The following is a 14,541-nucleotide window of genomic DNA, read 5'->3' as shown; positions in this document are numbered from 1 at the left end:
CTAGCCTGAGGGAGTTAGTACCAAGGTGAGTGATTCAACTGGTAAAGGAAAAGAGGAAAGGGGTTTATTTTACTAACATAACCACCCAGGGTAAGCCATTACCAGAGACCAGCATTCCTGCCTTCACAAGGTATCTGATCTCCTGAATCCCATGAGAGCCTCTCCCATCCCCCCAGGTGCTGAACCAGACACATTGGGAGAGTGCTTGGTTCTCATGAAGGGGCAAGTGTCCAGGTAATGCTCTTACAACAGGATCCCATCGTCAACCTGGTCTGCCTTCACCTCCCTTCTCCAGCCAAACTCAGTGTAGAGAATACCAGGGGAGAAGCAGACTTTCATCCCTGCAGGCAGGCCATCTGTCCATTGTCCGTCCCCCCATTGCTGAGGGCCTAGGTGTACTGGGCTCTGGGAGATCTGTGTGTCTGAGCAAGGACAAGGACAGAAACAGCATTAGAACTGGCCTAAGCTACACAAATTTCCTAAATGCAAAACAAAAATGCATCTTACAGAATCACTAACTATATCTAGTGAAAAATACATTTATTTTAGTGTTAGTTTCTAAAAAACTAGTGAACTAAATCAATTTGAACCAGACAGAATTAAACCTATATATTTTCTGAAACTTTTGAATTAAATACTGTGTTAGTTCAGGACCAACACGTGATTAAACATGCCAGGATTTATGAGGCAAAACACCTCTACAAGAAAATGAGGGAGCTGGAGAGAGCTGGGAGCTCCCACCACCCTTGGACTGTGATGCAGGGAGAGAGGGCAGAGCAGAAGCATCCCAGATTGCCCTGCAGTGTGAGAAACTTTGGAGCTGGCTGTGAGGGAATCCATAAGCCCATCAGTGGCTGCCACAGGAGTCCCACAACTCCCAGAATGGGCTGCCTTGGTATGGTGTCATTGTTCGGGCACTAGCCAGGAGCTGCCTGTGTGAAGTGTGGCCTCGGTGCAAATATGGCGATGGATTTCAGAGGGCAGCAGCTGAGCCTTTGGTCAGTTAAGTTCCCCATCGCTGGAAGTCTGTGAGGCACTGCTCCTTGTTGCCACCAATATCAAATATCAAGGTTATTGACAGAATCCACTCTGGAATCAGGCTACCTGTTTCTGAGTCCTGGCCCAGCTCTTACTAGCAGTGTGACCTTGGGCAAGTTACTTAACTTGGCCGTGACTCAATTTCTTCAATTCTAAGATTTGAATAATGAAGGTACTGACTTTATAGGGTTGTGAGAATTAAATCAATTAGTTTATCAATGTAAAGCACTTGAAGCAATGTCGAATTGATAGCATAAATTCTCAATGAATGTTACCTGTTATTACTGGATTCCGTTTTTGTGTTCTGTTATGGGTTGAATTGTGTCCCTTCCCAAAAAATATACACTGTAGCCTTAATCCCGGTATGTTAGAATGTGACCCTATTTGGAGACAGTCTTTATAGAGGTAATCAAGTTAAAATGAGGTTACGAGGGTAGGCCCTAAATCCAATGACTGGTGTCCTTATAAAAAAGGGAAATTTGGACACAGAGACAGATACCCACAGAGGAAAGCTGATGTGAAGAGACAGGGAGAAGATGGCCATCCACAAACCAAGGAGGGAGGCCTGCACAGACCCTTCCTCATTACCCTCAGAAGGAAACAACCCTGCCAATACCTAGATCTGAGACTTCTGGCCTCTAGCACTGTCAGGCAGGACATTTCTGTCATCTAAGCCAGCCAGTCTGTGGCACTTTATTAAGGCAGCCCAAAGCAATCTAATGCAAGCTCCACTCTTACATTCTGAAACCGGTCCTTTCTGACAAAGGTTTGAGTGAGGACACTTGCCAGTAGTGGGTGCATTGGCCACTGGCCCAAAGGGACTGTAGCTCTTCCAGCATTTTAGCTGGCAGATGTCTCCAGTGTCACACCCTGTCAGGTAGTGTCTCCTTCTCTGCGGCTGAACATGCCCCTGCTTGTGGGTCCCCACCCCTAGGGACAGAGCAGGCACCTTGCTGTATGCTTTAAACCATGTACATTTAACCCACAACAGCAGACTTGGAGACTGACATTTGCCCATAATTGCTATGACCTGGCACCAGCATTGCTCGAGAATGAAAATGCCAAACGATATTTGAAGCAGATGCTCTGGAGAATGAGCAGATTACAGAATTCAAGATGAAGTTTGTTGTGATTTCACATGAGCTCACCCTGAAAATGTGTGACCAAATAAATTGGGTTCATTCAAGAGATTTGGGGGGACTTGTAAAACCCAACCAGAATCTAATTTCTCCATTTAAAATACAACATGATCTTATTTCATGTGAGCATTTGTCTCAACAAAGAGGTCTGGGTGTGGGGGTGGGGTCAAAAAGGAGAAAAAAAAAGTCAACATTTCTCTGATGTTATCTGTGGTTGTCTAAGAGTCAGAGCAAGTTTAATGAGCTTTGATCTGAGTTTCAGCCAATTTGATTCTTTCCATTACCTAAATGGAATTCGTTTCTTACTGTGCTTCGTATACTATTTAAAACAAGGATCCATTACCACCCCGAGCGGGCTAGATTGGAGATGCTCCCAGAGACATCATAACAGAGGTCAGAGTAAGAACCACCTGCAGGTCCTGGAGCTGCCCCTCCATTTGGCTGGACTGGATGTCTCCTTGGGAAGCCTGTTGGATCCAAGCAAAGGGCCAGGTGTGCACGAGGTTGGAGAAGCCTGATGTCATCTTACAAATCACAGCTGGTGCCCAGTCTCCTGAATTGTTAAGCACCTGCCATTCTAGATGGGTCATGGGATAAGAAGCTAGTCCAAGTGAAGTGACCTTGATTTTTTAAGAAGAATGATTTTCAAAGGGTTTGCAGGAAGAACTGAATGTTTGAGTTTGGAGGGCATGCTGTAAACGTTGGATATTTCCAGAATTAAAAAAAAAAAAAAAAAAAAAACTCCTACAGGAGTGAATCTCTCAGTTAAGCAAGTCTGGTCAAGAGAGAGTGAAGCTTGTGGGAGCATAAGTCTTTCTCCTTTCCCACCTTTCTATCTCTCCTGGCTGGGATTCACACTGGTAAATTTATTACGTATTTTATTATCTGAAGCCAGAGACTGGATGAGTAAGAAGGTCAACTCCTGTGTCCTAACAGATTTAGGGAAGAGGGTGTGGACTAGGAGGGGGTAAATCACTGGTCCCCAACACTGGATGCACATTAGAATCACCCGGAGAGCGTTTAAAACTATCTTTCCCTGTTGTGGCTCCACATATTCTGGTTTCAAAGGGCTGGGCTGGGCGCAGGCAATGGTAGCTTTTAAAAGCTCCCCTGGTGATTCTAAAGTGCAGCCTGAGTTGAAAACCAGTGAAGTAGATCCTCATCTCAGGCAATGTAGCAGCCCAGAAAGCTTGTTCCTCCATCCTGAGCGCAGCCGCAGCCCAGTTGCCCTCACTGATGGAGAAGCTTCAAGCAATGAAGGGACTCAGCCCAGCTGAGGGAGACCCCGGGGGCCTGAGGCTGCCAGGGGAGAGTGCCTAAGTCTAGTCACACTGTGTGATTTCCAGACCACTGGAATCAGGAAGTCTTCAGAGATGGCCTTCACAGGCAGAGATTGGTTTTGTCAGGGGGATTTGGAACTTGTTATGCAAGAAGAAAGAGGCCCGGGGGCTTCTGCCAAAAACAAGGGAGATAGAAGTGGACATTAGAGAGCTTGAGTCTGAAGGCAGGAATCTGTGCAGAGGAAGAGGGCATGTAGTCCTCTCTGGAAGCCCCAGAGGGGAGATACTACCCATAGCTGGCAGCACTATGGACCTTCCCTATGTCCCAGCACCACAGCACCCCACTGGCTGAGGGAGTGGGTCACAAATCACAAGGCTACAGTAATGGTCTTCTTTCCTATTTGACCTTGATGTTTTTGTGTATTGTTCCTTTATGACATCATTTGCAAGTTGTTTCTTTTTTTCTCTTCTGGAAGTTGAGGGGTTGTGTCATGTCTTTGTCATTTCCCATGCCCCTCCTAGGGACTGCACTGGCCTGCTGGGCCTATGTGCCCCACACTTTCATGTCTGTAAGGGCTGGCTCTGCTTGAAAGTTGGTCCCTCTGCCTAAAAGAGGATGAGGAGAAAGATGGTCAGCATGGGGCTGGCTCAGTCACATGGTGTATATGCCCTTCCTCATCTGATATGGGATCCAAGTGCATACACAATCAGTCAGTCAGTGTCTCTGAGATGCAAGGAACCATAAGTAGAAGCCTGTGGATGGCAGCCTTTACTTCTGAGTTGCAATTAAGGCTCATCGTTGGGAGATAAAACCAGATGGGATGTTAAGTGCTCAAAGAAGGAAGCTCCTAATCCCATTGCATTTGTCAGCCAGGCCTTTAATCCTTGTGCCTCTCTGGCCTTGTGAATGAGGAGAGGGTGTGCTGCCGTCACTGACTGAGGGGTGGAAACGTTGGCCCCCAGACAGTGGCAGTGACCCACCAGGGTAGACGAGGAGGAAGAACTGCATTTTCTCACTTACCAACATTTTGCTTCTAGGGGTTGTTCCTTCTACCTCATCTGGATGGAAAATTTCTTGAAGGGAGAAGTACTTTTGCCAACTGCCATGTCAAGGCAGTCCACCACCATAGAGAATTATGTGAGTGCCTCCTGGCGGTGTCAATGGCCTCGGTCCTACCTGCAGTGGGGATGCAGTCTGGAATGAGACGGCAAGAGCAAACTGGGGCCTGGCTGCTGCTTCTCCTGCTGCAGATCTTCACCTGGGGACCTGGACTTTTTAGCGGATGTATTTCCCATAGCTGGGCGGAAGAGACACTCAGGAATAAATGAAAACTATAGAAGAGTAGGGGTACAGGTTTGAAACTTCAAGTAGCTGATTTTCTGAAGTAGGAATTGGTTTTGTTAAATTGTTGGGCTCCTGGTGGCTGCTCTTAACTACCACTCAGAGTGGCCATGACCTCAGAGGGGAGAGGAAATCCACGTGAATGACAGCTCTGGAGAGGCTGTGGCCCAGAGAGCACCCCAGAGGCAGAAGCCACTCTTTCCTTTCCTCCTGTCTCCTTGCAGTCAGGGATTCATGCCACACCATCACGTGACCCTGACCCACTTTGGAGTCTGGTCCAGGGATGTCCTATTCCTTAGCCTAGTTCATGTCTCCTCTTCCTTCATATCTCAGCTCAGACTGTTTATAAATAATACTAGAATTGATTAATATCAGGACACTCCCTGACCTCCATGACCATGTTCAATTCCCCTATTGATGCTCACATCACACTAGGTAGCTCTCCTTCAGAGCACAAGCACAATTACAGTCTTCCTTCATTGTTTATTTCCCCCCAGTAGACTGGAAACCCCAGGAAGCCAGAACCTGAGTCTGCTTACAATTTTGTCCCTATCATCTTGCACAGTGTCTGGCACACAGCAGGTATTCAATGTTTAACTGACTTACTGTTCACAGTAATGTTTGTGTGCAAGCCTATGCTTTATGAATTCTTTCTCCCTTAAAAATAACTGTAGGTTTAACAACTAGAGTATATATCAATACTATCCCCTCCTACCCCAACACACAGATACCCACACAGATAGGTTTGCAACCACTGGTCTCTCTCCTCCAAGAGAGAACTATTTATGGGTCATAAATAGAGCCATAGCCAATGCCTTGAGACATTGTGCCAGGAAACCAGCCAGCCCCTACCCACCTGGCCTTCCATGACTATTCTAAACCCTTGAGTCAGCCAATAATCCTTTTGGGACATAAAGAAGATGGAAAAGGAATGACTTCTTGGTAAGTAGAAAGACATATGAAACAACAAGACTATGCTTTGGAAATGCAAAGTATTAGAATAAATCTTTAAGAATCTAATCTCATCCTTGGAAACATGATTCCAAAATGATATAGGCATCTGACAGGGTTGGATCCACCCCCACTTATTAAAGCCGTCTGCTGGCCACTTAAGGAAGAACAACACCATTCTGTTCGTTTGGTGGCATTAGGCTAAAGGCACAGGCAAATGGATGCATTTGGAGATGGGCCACAGAAGATTTCCAGACAGTAGAACCTTGATTGGTTCCATCCAGACCCTCCTGGGAGGGACGCGGCTGCAGAAGTGCCATTAGTACCTCAATGCAATTACCTTGGCTGACTAGGGAAGGTGGTGGGCTGAATGGGGCGTGTTTGGACTCAAGCAGCTGCCTGTTTAAGAGCAGGGACTCCAGTCATATAGACCAGAGTAGGGACTGGCTCTACAATTACAAAGTAGACTAACTTGGTCAAAGTACTTAACCTTACTACCCCCTAGTTTTCCTCATGTAAATTAGGAATGATAACAGTCTCTGTCTCGTAGAGCTGCTGTAAGAATTAGTGAAGTAATCCATTTAAAGCTCTTTGCCTAACACATAAAAAGTACTCAATAAATATTAGATGTCAATGTTACTAAGAATGATCACTGAAAAGAGAACCCATACATTTCTAAACACCCAAATTAGCCCCTTTCCAACTGGTTAAATAAATGAGATACTGCACTCTCACGGGCCTCTTTCATTAAAACATCTTTCTCAACACCCACTGGTCCCTGCTTACTTTCTCTCAGGCTCCATGGTAAATGAGGTCTGCTTGCATATTTTCAAAGCTTATTTTTGCTTTGAAATTATGCATTTAAGAGAATTATTGGTAAGAAACTTTTGGGGTAGTTTGGATACCATGAGTTAGGAGAAATTTGAGTTCACAGGATTATTGTCTTTCGTGCAATTGAAAATTCCAGCAATTCATGAGAAACTCTCTTTAAAGGTATACTCAGGTCTGGAAGGACTGAAGCATAGTTCCTCTAAATGATATGTCTTTTAGGACATTCCTTAAGTGATTTTCTTTGTTTGAGGCTCTTTTAAGAAACCACATGTAATAATGTTCAAGTATTCAGAAGGTTAAGCCTCAAACTAGGAAATGCCAAGAAATTCAAAGTTCTGATTGCTGCCCCATCTTGATTCAGTAAGTGGATTTTTATTCCTCCCCTAAAGTGTGAAGCCTTCAGAAAAGAATGCAGGCTGCAGTGTCTCAGGCTTCTGGCCTCTCTCTACAGCATTTCTTTCCATTATTTGGGTGGGTCTTTGGATATAAATCAATCTAGTATTATTTACAAAGTCTTGTCTAGGGAAAAAGGCACATACATATTTTAAGACAGTCACTACATGCTAATGATGGGTATCATGAGATTTTTCAAAGTCTAAAGGTGAGTCAGATCTGAAAAATGTTCTAAAATCCATTTCTCAAGGGTTTATTATTCCTTATTTTGACTAATTCTCCTCTAACATGCATATTCATGCCTCTTGCATGCAGAAATATTGCTCTTATTAATCATAGACTAGAGCTCCATTGACTTCAATATTATTCTGATTCTTTCAGACCATCAAGGCCCCAGATGTTTTTCTTTCCCGTAGTTGCTTAAATTATCATCAGTGTGTAAGGTCTAAGCTGAAAGAAATAAGGCTATACCTAAAGGAAATCAGACCTCACACAATTGTGATTCGCAGCTAAAGACAAAATGTGTCCCTCTTCTCTATGACCAGTCTCTGTACTGGGTTCCCTTGAGCTTTGGGTGCTCAGGGATGACCAAATGAATACCTCTAATGTGGATGGAAAAGCAAAGAATGCCTGGTGAGAAAAAGAGCTTCATCCATTCATTCAGCAAATAGCTAGTGATGTCTGGTCTGAACCAAGTACTGTTCTAGGCACTGAGGATACAGACAAAAATGCCTGCCCTCAGGTAGCTCATATGGTATGTTGGGAAACAGACAATAAATATATGTGTATGGTGTTTCAGGGTAAAGTGTATGCTACGGCAGGTGGAAATGAAATGGAGAAAAATACAATGGGTAAGAGGGATAGAGTTTTCTGGGTGCATGGGACAGGTGACTACAATTTACAAAAATGTGGTCAAGGAATCACTACTAGTATTTGAGCAAAGACCTGAAAGAACTGAATGAGTTATCCATGTGGATATCTGAAGAAAAAAGCATTTGCAGCAGTCATGGAAACATGCAAAGAAGAGGCCAGTATGAGTGGAGCGAGGGAGAAGGCAGACTGGCAACAAAATCAGAGAGGAAGAGAAGGGCACAGTTTAAATCTGGCATCATGGGCCTTTTTTAAGTGAGATAGAGCCATTGCTATGTTGTGAGCAGGGGTGACAGGATTTGACTTTTGCTTTAATAAGTTTCCCCCAGATGCTGTGTTAGGAATGGGCTGTATGGGAGCAAAGGCAGAAGCAGGAAGACCAATTCAGAAGGATAGTAAAGACTTGGACCAGAGGTCTGAGAAGCAGCCAGACCCTGGATTATTTTAAAGGAAGAACTAATGGGACTTACTAATAGATTAGATGCAAGTGGTGAAAGAAAGAGAGGAGTCAAGAATAACTCCAAGATTTTTTGGCATGAGGATCAAAAGATGAAATTGTCACTTTTTAAGATAGGAAAGGGTGTGTGTGTGTGTGTGTGTGTGTGAGGATTTGAAGATTGATGTGTTAAGTGTGAGATGCTTACTAGACCTCCAAATGGAGATGTTGAGTAGGCAGTTGGAGAGACAAATCTGGAATTCAAGGAAATAGTCTAGACTTGAGACATATTTTTAGGTTTAATCAGCAGTTGGATGATATTTAGACCCATGATACTGGCTGATTCATTCAGGTAGTGAATGTAGGTGGGAAAGAGATGTCCAAGAACTGAACCCTGCAACATTCCTGCATTTAGGAGTATATATGTGATGCAACTCTGAACAATTGTGTTATTTATAAATGTCTTAACCCACATGGTTCAGAAAACCCTATTTTGTCAAATCAAGCAATTTAACATTGTCTTTCTCCAAATAGTCCCATCCAGAGTGCTTTTGTGATTAAAAAAAATCATGCTTAACACTAAAATTACCATGACTCTAAAATCTTCATCTTCTTTGTGCTGCAGGAATCTTTAGTCACTGACTTTCAGAAATAGGCCGGAAAAGCTTCTTTGTCAATGACTAGGCTACTGCTATATTTCCAAGTAAAGACAGATACCCAAGTAAAGATGTTTTTGTTGTTGTTGTTGCGTACGTGAAGGCAAAGGGACACTGTCTCAAAGCCAAGAGTGCAAACTCCATTCTTGTGTTTTATTAAGAGATAACGTATTAGTTATCTATTGTTGCATAACAAATTGCCCTGAAACTTAGCTGCTTAAAAAAGACTATTCATTATCTCACAGTTCCTGTAATCCAGGCATGGTTTAGCTGGGTCTCACACAAGGTTACAATCAAGGTGTTGATTGGGACTGTGATCTTATCTAAAGGCTCAACTGGGGGATGACCTGCAAGACACCTTGGCGCCTTGCTGCATGGGTCTCTCCAGCTTAATTGGTTAGAGAAAGCACGTGAAGAGCCAGAAGGAGAGTGGTGGCAAGAGGGTGAGTGTGAGCAAGATGATAGTCACAGTCTTTTGTAAACCAATAACAAAAATGGCATCCCATCACTTTTACTATATTACTAATTCTAGTAATTAGTAGCAAGTCAGTGGCCCAGACTATATTCAAGAGGAAGGGCCTAGACAAGGATGTGGCTACCAGGAAGCAGTAGTCATTGGGGGCTGATGTGGGCTCGGTAAGCTGAGGAGTTGAAAGAAAGATTTCTTGAACTCTCAAGCTCTGGTAGCAGTGTTCCTTTATCAGCATGGGATAGCATGGGGACAGGACCCATGGGCAGTGAAGAGCTACAGGCCTGGGGACAGGACCCACCGGCAGTGAAGAGCTGCAAACATGGCTTGAAGGTAGGGCTAAATTTATAAGGCATAGGGATGTGAGTTATTTCTTTACAAGACAAAGGAAAGATTATGTAAAAAAAGTCATTACAATGGTATCAGTGCAGGTGGGGTCTGGTTATTGGGTGGTCCTACAACTTTGGATAAGAATCAGATCAGATCAGGACAAGACATCCCATGCTTCCTGGAGGGTGATATAGATCTGTATGTAGGCCAGGACACCTTGGGCTTTTCTCCCTGGGGCAGCCTTGATCTACATCAGGGGCTATCTTAGAAGTCTGTCTACCACAGGTAGCATGGGTAATTCTTAACACCAATGAATTTAGACTTACACCATTACTTTCAGTAGGTTAGAAGCATTTCCTAATCCAAAATACCATTAGTCCTTTGAAATTAGTTGTGATATCCTAGTGTTTTTTAAACTACAAGTTTCAACTCCTTAGTGAGTCATGAAATAAATTTAGTGGTCACCACCAGAATTTTTTAAAAAATACAACAGAATAAAGTAGACACTGTCAGAGTATATGGCACAGAAAATGGTTTAGAAGATGTAGTAGTTTGTGATGTCAATTTTATTTCTTTTTTAAGGGTCGTGGCTGATGAGAATTATTTTAGGCTGGTTACTTTTAAAAACTGCAGATGAGAAGGAGGCTCTGAGGAGTGGAATTTGCTTGCTCTTTGATGAGAGACATTTGCATTTGTGAAGGAAGTCTCCACCTGTAGGGGGTGTCTCCCTCTCTGCACCAGGAGGAAGTGGGGATGACCTTATCTCTAGAAACTTTTTTTTTGATTGGCACCTGGGCTAACGACTGTTGCCAATCTTTTTTTTTTTTTCTTTTTTTTTCTCCTTTATCTCCCCCAACTCCCCCTGTACATAGTTGTGTATCTTAGTTGCAGGTCCTTCTAGTTGTGGGATGTGGGATGCTGCCTCAACATGGCCTGATGAGCGGTGCCATGTCCGCGCCCAGGATCCAAACCCTGGGCTGCCGCAGCGGAGCGAATGAACTTAACCCTCGGCCACAGAGCTGGCCCCTCTAGAAACTCTTAATGGGGAAGGCAAGGACTTAAGTCTTGTTTATTGTGCTTGTCTGGTAACAGGTAGCTGAATCCCCCCACCACCAACATCCTCTGGGAAGCATAGGACATCCTGACTTAATCTGGTCTGATTCTTATCTAGAGTTATAGGACCACCCAATAACCAGACCCCACCTGCACTGATACCATTTTAACGACTTTTTTTTTACATATTCTTTCCTTTGTCTTGTAGAGAGATAACTCACATACCTATGCCTTAAATTTAGCCCTACTCTCAACCCATGTTTGCAGCTGCAGCTCCTCCTGCCCATGGGTCCTGTCCCCACGCAGCAGCTCTGACTGCCCATGGGTCCTGTCCCCATGCCAGCAGCAGCAGCAGCTCTGACTGCCCGTGGGTCCTGTCCTCATGTCAGCAGCAGCAGCAGCAGCTCTGACTGCCCATGGGTCCTGTCCCCATGCTATTCCACACTATTCTCTAAATAAAACAGTGCTACTGCCAGACCTTGAAAGTCCAAGACATCTTTCTTTCAACTCTTCGGCTTGCTGACCCCTCATCAATGGCCAAAATTAGTGATTTCCATGATACTACTAAATATGAGTGGGCCACCAAAACACATTTGGTAAAAACAGCCACCCCCACACCATGTGAAGGAAAGAATATCAGGCGAGAAAAAGTGCCACACACTCAGGTGAGCTCAATAAACATGAACTTGCCAGGTCATGCTTACAAACTCCTGCTCCCTTGTGGTGTTTGTGAAGAGTAATCAATCAGAGACTATAAAAGCCAGAACAAACACAGCATTGTAGGGGAGGAAGACGAATCCTTTACCCTCTGGGTTCTTTTGGATGGTCTACGAATTAAATTGACATGAGACAGAATAACAGGAGAAAATCAAACAAACCTCTATAATATGTATACACAGGAGACAGGAAAACTGAGCAACTCACCAAAATGGCCGAGCGGCCAGCTTAGATATCATCTTCATCTAAAGATAAAGGAGGGTGTTGAGGGTAGTGGTTTGGGACTTCAAAGGGGAGGAGAGCAATTGACATGGAAATGGAAAAGCAAATGTTTGATAATCGGAATTTTGATAAGAATGGGCTTAGCAGGGACCCTCACAGTCTACTGATCCCCAGGGTTATCTATGGTAATGGCATGTTCTGGGGAGAGAACTTTTATCTTAAAATTTTTTAAGCACTTAGGGAGAAGGTTAAAGTTTCTTTCAGAGTCTTTTGTTCTTAAAAATAATCAAGCCAAAGAGACACACTGTGGGGTTGCCAATTCTATTCCCCCACAACATCTTGCCTCTGCAGAGGCAAAGCAGACGTGCCACAAGCAAATAGAGATATCCTGCACAATCTTACATATCTTGAAAGGTCAAAAGCAAGATTTTTTTTTACAGAAAACAAGCTGTTAGTGCCTGAAAACAGTAGACTTACTCAGACAGAGAAGGCCATTTTTTTAGCTGGAACATCTCCTACCCTCTGGGGTGACAGCCACACAAACAGGCATGTTTCCCACCACAGAGAGAATGCAGGCAGTACTTTCCAGAGGCCTTGGTCTGTTTGGAGCCTGAGGTCTGCATTTCTTGACATATTTTTATTCCTTTTGGTTCTCAATTTTTCACAAAATATGATGAATCCTCACAAATGTGGTTCTGCTTTTGTCAAGGGAAGTGAGAAATGGAGGCCTCTCTCTGTTTCCTGCCCTCTCCATGGAGATCCTTGTGGAGGTAGCAGAATTGCAACATTGAAACCACAATCCATTATGTAACACCAAGATCCTCAGCAAGGGGAATAATGGCCTTCAGTTGAGCTGGAAAAGACACACTTTATGCAGAAGCAGCTGGCTGTGGACATTGTAGGAGCTGAATTGAGAAAACCTCTCTATCCCAAGCATACCAGAGTGAGGTGATCCTTAAGAGAAACAGAAAATTGATCCTTGGTGTGGCCTTTTTAAGACAGGGCCACCAATCCCTTAACATTTTTCCCATTGAGAAATGGGGGTTATGTCCCCTCCCCATGAATCTGGGTGGACTTGCACCTGCTTTGACCAATGGAGTATGGTGGAGTGATGTTATGTGACTTCCAAGGTTAAGTCATGCTAGGTCATGGGACTTTCTCCTTGCTCACAAGGTTACTCTTGGAATTCTGAGCCATGTAGAGAGGCCAAGTGTAGGTGCTCTGGTTGACGGTTCCAGCTGAGCCCAAACTTTCAGTCATCCCAGCCCAGGCACTAGTCACTTGCATGAAGAATTCTCCAGATGATTCCTGTCCCTGGCTGTTCTAGTCAGTCCCAGATGAGGCCCCAGATCTTGTAGAGCAGACACAAGCCATGTCCACTGTGTCGTATCCAGATTCATGCCCCACTGAATCTGTGAGTGTTATAAAATGGTTGTTGCTTGATGCCACTGACTTTTGGAATGATTTGTTAGGTAACGATGATAACCAGAACAGTTGTGTTACAAATATGATTTAACCACCTGCCCTCCACTGGTTTCCCATGGTTCACATTCTCTGCTCTATTAATTTATTTAAGTCCCAGTAGACTATGACTGTCTTGGCCATTGTCTCATATAACAATCCTTGCTAAGGGCACTTTGATTGCATCAATTTCCAGTGAAGTGTGTACTGTGCTAAAAGCATGTTAATAAGGTTTTAAGTCAGCCTGTTGAAGGAAGGAATTAGTATATTGGTCACACCAAAACTGAGAAAGCCTGGCATAACCGTAACACCCTTCTAAGGGGCTACTTCAGCAAATATCACTCCAAATAAGCCCCACTATTTTGACCAATAGCAATTAAATAAAAAATAAGTACCTGATGTGAGAATAGTTAACAGCAAATCTTAAATTGGCTGACAGTCTGTAAGCTAGAGATGGCCAAGAGGAATGATGATGGCTAACTGATCCAGTGAGATTCTCTCTCTGGGATCATTTGAACTTAAGAGATAGACAGAGGAGAGAGAGAGAGAGAGAGGGAGGGCATTTGGGAGTTGATAGCAGAAGTTAAATATGTAAAGACACACAGAGAAAGCAATAAGCAGAAGTTCTGAGACAGGAAGAATCATCTAAAAGAGATACCCAGGCAGACCAAAGTCATGAGTCATGAATAAACAGAAGCTATAAGACAAAGAAAAGCGAGCCAGGCCAGTTGCTGGGTCAGGAGCAGTGGAGTAAAGTAGGTAAATGGTGCTAGGGATGAGCGCATATTGATTTCAGAGGGGGCTGCGAGACACACAGCTCACTGGCGATGCATCCTATCCGTGTCAATTCAGGGACATACCTCTCAAATATACAGTTGTTCTTATGTGATATGAATTTCTATTCGATCAGTTGGTGACAGGATGTTTTATGAGGTCATTTCTAGGAGTCAGTTAAGGTGTGAAGGACATGATGCCTGTTTCACACCCATTTTCCACTTAGTAAAGTTACATGATAAGTTATTGTAAGTTACAGTTACACTATAAAAAGTATGGGTTTGATAAGACCCTGTAGGGGTCCCTGAGCACCACCCTGCTCTTGTCAACACCACTGCCAGACTGAAATCCCACAGAGCTGTGAGTTCCCAGGAAGCAGCAGCTGTAGCTATATAGTCCTGACCTGGGAGGACCACCGGGGCCTCACGTAGCAGGTTCCTTCATCTACTACTGTGTGGTTTCTGTAAACCCAGCATGAGACCGTCACAAAGTGGCCCAGGAAGGGCCATGGAGGCCCCTGGACAACTCCTCAAACCCATCCCACAGTGATGGTCAGCAGCCAGCAGAACAGAGTTGGGA

At 44.0% G+C, this 14,541-nt stretch overlaps 1 protein-coding gene across 1 annotated transcript in view; it reads right to left on the bottom strand.

Moving 5' to 3' along the window:
* Positions 1–12,339, bottom strand: part of CYP2C111 (cytochrome P450 family 2 subfamily C member 111) — a 70,246-nt gene extending 57,907 nt beyond the window's left edge. The window contains exon 1 of the mRNA XM_001502179.6: positions 12,205–12,339. The gene's annotated coding sequence lies outside the window, so the exon portion shown is untranslated. The remainder of the gene's footprint in view (positions 1–12,204) is intronic.
* Between the last annotated feature and the right edge of the window lie 2,202 nt (positions 12,340–14,541).

This window comes from Equus caballus, chromosome 1 (assembly GCF_041296265.1).
Source record: "Equus caballus isolate H_3958 breed thoroughbred chromosome 1, TB-T2T, whole genome shotgun sequence".
Taxonomy (NCBI): Eukaryota; Metazoa; Chordata; class Mammalia; order Perissodactyla; family Equidae; genus Equus; species Equus caballus.
Note: the sequence above shows the minus strand (reverse complement) of the source record. Positions and strands in the feature narration are given on the sequence as shown.